Here is a 5,624-nt window from a genome sequence, read left to right as displayed (position 1 = left end):
GGCAGCGATGGGGGGACCTTAATGCGTTCTTCCTATTGACGACAGCCCTGCGAAAAGGAATGAAAGGCTCAGCTTCAAACACTTTGCTGTGAAAGCCTAAAAGGAAGCAAATTCAGCGTGGTAGCGTGAGGCCCGGGCCCTTTCAGACACACCACGGCCACCGACTCGCTGGGTCTTCGACGCGCCCCGTGACACGCCGCCGTGCCAACCCGCATTCTGAGTCACCCAAGCAGATTTAATGCCCTCGCCACAATGCCTCTCTCGGCCTTTTCTTCTGAACATGGTTAAAGGGAAGATTCCGATCTACCTAGGAAAGGATTTTAATCAGTTTAGTTCCGGAAATAACTATGGAAATTCAGATTTTTCCATTCTACTGCTTCTGAACATTATATTCTAACAAATGGCTGATGAAGCTCCCCTTTTTTTCACCCCCTCTTTTATTCCACCCCCCACCCCAACCGGTCGGGAGAAATGACATGATAGTCAGCCCTTCTGAATCCCGCATGGAAAAGGCTGAGTGAATAAGCATATGAAAAGCCAGCAGAAATGAAGCTTCAGAAATTAAGAAAAACACCAACGTTGCCTATTGCTTGTCACACACCCTACAGATAGCCAGCAATGCGCCCCCCCCCCCGGCCCCCGCCGTGAAGAGCCTTCCTCCCACGGCCAGTCATCTCAGTCCTTGGGAAGCGCAAGCCTGGGAAACCCAGACGAGGCCGATGGACAGTGGCTGACAGCAGGGATGGCGACCGTGAACGCGTGCAGACTTCACACAGGCCTGCAAAGCACAGGGCGCCCTCGAGATGCGACATCGAAGACACTCCGAGCCGCAGAGCGCAGAAGCACTGGGACAGGGAAGGAACCTCGCCCCGAGCTTGGGAAGTCTTGGTGTGGCTTCAGAGGTGCTTCAGAGGGGTAAAGCACTGACTCACCCCTTTATCCCATCACTCAGCCGTGTTTATTTTCACACACACACCTCTGACCTCTGCAAGAACCCTTTAATGAAGGTGGAGAAGCCGTTTTAAGGGCAAGAAAACTGAGGTTCGTGGAAGGACTGTTACCCGCATCACCCAGTTACTGAGACGCAGAATCGAATCTGTTGCCCTGCCTTCACGCAGCCCTGTCACCAACTGCACTCTTTCTGGAGCCTTCTAAACTAAATATTGTAATTCTCTTGATTTTGTTTTTATTTCTGCTTTTTTTTAAATTGCTTTATTCATCCTACTCTCTTCACAAATTCCTTTAGTTCTGATGTCTTCCTTGCTTTGTAAATCGAATGTTCATTTTTCTTCCTTCCTGCTTTAAAGGTGTTTACAGTTACTGCAAAAAATAAAAAAGATAAAACCTCCTAGGGGCACCTCAAATGTTGACTACAGTTTATTTGCCTGTGCCTTTTTCACAAGTGTCTTTAATGTAAACTAGTAATGAACCAAATTTGTGAAATTAAAATGAGAATTTCGGTCTGAATCCTGTGACATTAAACTCTCTTCAGGTGCCATGAGCCTCTCAGTCCGCGTCCTGCACAAGCCCTGAAGGTGCGCCTTGCCCTCACCTGTCAGCTAGTGTCCTTCTGCAGCGCTGAGGGGCAAGGAAAGGGGAGCTGGGGGCTCCGGGGACCCCCTAGGATGTACCCCCAGCCCCAGGACCGTCAAGGACCTGCTCCGAACAGATTGAAGGTCAGCAATGAATAGCAGCCAGAATTCTCGTGTCTCACGGTTGGCTTATCTGAGACCAGGTCCCTCCGTCTCAGCCCTGCTGACACCTGGGGCCAGCAGTAGTTTCCTGGGTGCCCTCTGCTCACTGTAGGATGCCCTGCCCCTTCCCTCGCCTCCACCCACCAGGTGCCCATAGCGTCCTCACCTGCAGGAGAGACAACGAAAAATGTCCCCAGACCCTGCCCGTTGTTCCCAGGGGACAAAAGCACCCAGTTGAGGCAGGCGTGCCCCACTCCTTCAGTCTCCCCCCGCGGGCAGGTATTCACTCTCCATATTTCTCTGGAATGCATTGTTTCTTGCACAGAAAATGCAGACTGCGCCCAGAGGCTGCGGAAGAGGGGCTCCGGACCTGAGCACGGGCTCTGTGTGCCCCAGGCAGCTGATCAGCACTCTGCAGGGTCTGTGGAATTTGACCATCTCAGGAACCCTGTGAAGCAGGAACTATTATCATCCGACTTTATAAATGAGGAAACTGAGAATCTCCAAGATTCCCCAGGACACGAGCACTGAGGGCTCTTTGGGCTTCATGCTCAGCTGCCCCAACTCTGGCCGAGGTCCCCATCTTCTCAAAGGCAGACCTTCACGCTGTGGTCCAGCCTTTGGCTAGGCCATCCTAGACATGAACGTGGAAGCCATGTCCATGATGCCTGTGTTAGTTCCCAGATAGTAACGAAGCCACATGTATGTGTGTGAGTGAGTGTAAGAGCTGATACCAGGAAAGAAAACCCTTAGCATTTTATGGAAGAGTCAAGCCGTCATTAATCATCCAGAAAGCAAAAAAACTTGCTGCAAATACAGACTGCCTACAATAAATAATTTAATTTCCTATCAGACCTTCCCCAAACTAGCATCATTCCATATTAAATGGCCGTGTTATCAGTATTTTAGAGTCCTGGCAGGCACTGCCTGGATACACTGTCAAAGGTATACAGGAGCTTTCCTTGGAGGGTCCAAGACCACAGACAAAGGGAAGTGAAGTGTTTTTGAATACTGGGTGGATCGTTTCAAACATTTAGCTACCATTGCTCAGGAGAGATGAGATCTCGGTGGCTCATATCCATACAGAGGTACCCTCCTGAGCTTCATAATGAAGCCTGGTCCTTCCGGGAGGGAACTTTGGGGACCTTCCTGAGCTAATCCACTATCGTCACTCAGCCCATTCAGGCCAGATTCACGTGAGACTCCAGATTCTGCGATGCCAGGCTTAACTTAGACAGAAAGTCTCCTGGACCCATGATTGATGGTCAGTGTCCTCACAGGAGAAGCCCAACAAAGGCAGAATTCCCACATTCCTAAAAAATGGGGTCACACTGCTGAGCTGCTCTCTCCTGGGGAGACCCCGAGAAAAGGCCGGCTGTCTGTGATTTGGAATTTCTTGCTACTCAATCAGAGCACTGAACCCCGATGTCCACGGGGCCTCGTCCCAGTTTGCGGCAAGGCTGCTGGGAGGACTAAAGTCCATTGTCCTGTGGATTGCTTTGTGCCCAAAGGATTTCACATCTGGTGTTTTCAGTGGCATTATTTTCCTTCTTCATTTTCGGGAACCCAGTAAATAGCTTACACATTGAGCCAAATGAAAAGCCTTTATTGCTGACAACAGACTGCCTCCTGGGTGGCTTGCATGGTCCTCCTGCCCGCTGCCCTTTGGAATAGAGTGTCAGGTGGAAGGGAGGGGGGCAGAAAAGCTTCCCCATCTCCAGCGCCAGGCAGAGCTGTCAAGGATCTGATGGCTGATTTCCTCCTAGCCCAGATCCTGCCCTACGTTGGAGCTCCTGATATCCACGTGGGGTCCAAATGCCATCACTCATTAGATCACCAACAGTTTTAGTACCATCTCAGAAGACTGGCATTTTCAAAGATGTTTCTTTTTTTTCTTTTATTAAAAGTTTTTATTTTGTATTGGGATATAGTCAATTAGGGTTTCCCTGGTGGCTCAGACGGTAAAGAATCCATACCTGCAATGCGGGAGACCTGGGTTCAATCCCAGGGTTGGGAAGATCCCCTGGAGGAGGGCACAGCAACCCACTCCAGTATTCTTGCCTAGAGAATCTCCATGGACAGAGGAGACTTGAGGGCTACAGTCCATGCGGTCGTAGAGTCAGACACAACTGCGTGACTAAGCACAGCACAGCACATAGCCAATTAACAAGCAGTGTGGAGTTTCAGGTGAACAGTGAAGAGACTCAGCCGTACATACACGTGTATCCACTCTGCCCCAAACCCCTCTCCCATCCCGGCTGCCACATGACACTGAGCAGAGTTCCCCGTGCTATATAGTAGGTCCTTGTTGGTTATCCGTTTTAAATACAGCAGTGTGTATGTGTCAAAGATCCTTGCATTGCAAGAGAAGCCAAAAGGATGACAGAAGGGCAGAATTCAAACTCTGATCTCTGCATTTGAGAAGATCTGCGGGCTTCTGCCTAGCCTTTCTCCCCTCAGTGGCCACCACAAATCCCAAACCGTGCACATGACCTCTGCCCACTCCACGTTTAAAATATTAATTGATGACATCCCCACCGATGTTCCGTGCCTTTGACCTGGGCCTCCATCATCCCACCTGCAGCCACACTGTCCTGTGCCATTGCTCCCAGGAGGGATGTTACACCAGAGATCAAAGGAAAGGATTCCAATCTGGATAAGTGGGTCTTCAGGGGGGATCCCAGGTGGCTCAGAGATAAAGAATCTGCCTGCAATGCAGGAGAAGCAAGAGATATGGGTTTGATCTCTGGGTCGGGAAGGTCCCCTAGAGGAGGAAATGGCAGCCCATTCCAGTATTCTTGCCTGGAGAATCCCATGGACAGAGGAGCCTGGCGGGCTAGTTCATGGGGTCGCAAAGAGTCAGGCATGACTGAGCAACTGATCAGGCACGCACACAAGGGGCGGGGCAGAGAAGAGGATTTCTGGAAGGAACAGAGAGGGCTTAGTCACTGGCACATCCTGCAGATGGAGCCTGCACCCCGAGACCCACAGGGGTCTGCGACACCGTGTGCTGAGCTCGGTGACAGCTCAGGGAGACAGGGAGACAGGAAATCCACACGCTGTGTCCAGACTCAGTTCCTCCTCTCTCCCTCCACACCTCGGTGCAGGAGGAAGTGGCTGGTGATTTTCACTGGCTTCAAGAGGTGGGAATGCAGAAAAGAGCAGGCTGCAGCCTACCCAGTACCCAAGTACACTGTGGTCCAGCATGCTGTGGAATGGCAGAGAGAAACCCTTGAACAGGGCTGCCAGAGGAGCCCTGACTGAGAACCAGAGGACATCTCAGCAGACGCCAGTGGGGATGGGGGCGGGACGCCTCTGAATGGCAGAAATGGGGCTGCAACATTGAATCATTTTTATTTGCCTATTACAGAGCTGTTTTTCCACTAGTCATGTATGGATGTGACAGGTGGACCACAAAGAAGGCTGAATGCTGAAGCTTTTGATGCTTTTGAAGCTTGGAGCTAATGCTTTTGAACCATGGTATTGAAGACTCTTAGAGTCCCTTGGACTACAAGGAAATCAAACCAGTCAATCCTAAAGGAAATCAGTCCTGACTATTCATTGGAAGGACTGACGCAGAAGCTGAAGCTCCAGTCTTTGGCCATCTGATGCAAAGAGCCGACTCATTGGAAAAGACTCCGACGCTGGGAAAGACTGAGGGCAGGAGGAGAAGGCGATGACAGAGGATGAGATGGTTGGGTGGCATCACTGAATCCACAGACATGAGTTTGAGCAAGCTCTGGGAGAGAGGGACGGATAGGAGGGCCTGGAGTGCTGCAGTCCATGGGGTTGCAAAGAGTTGGACACCACTGAACTTGGGGGTGCAATGCATACCCCGCTTTGCACTGACCGCATGCTAAGTAGGTTTCTGTCTGAACTCAGGCCACTAGATAGCACAGAGCAAACTTCAGTCCCTTTCTATCATCAAGA

This window comes from Bos taurus, chromosome 3 (assembly GCF_002263795.3).
Source record: "Bos taurus isolate L1 Dominette 01449 registration number 42190680 breed Hereford chromosome 3, ARS-UCD2.0, whole genome shotgun sequence".
Classification (NCBI taxonomy): Eukaryota; Metazoa; Chordata; class Mammalia; order Artiodactyla; family Bovidae; genus Bos; species Bos taurus.
Note: the sequence above shows the minus strand (reverse complement) of the source record.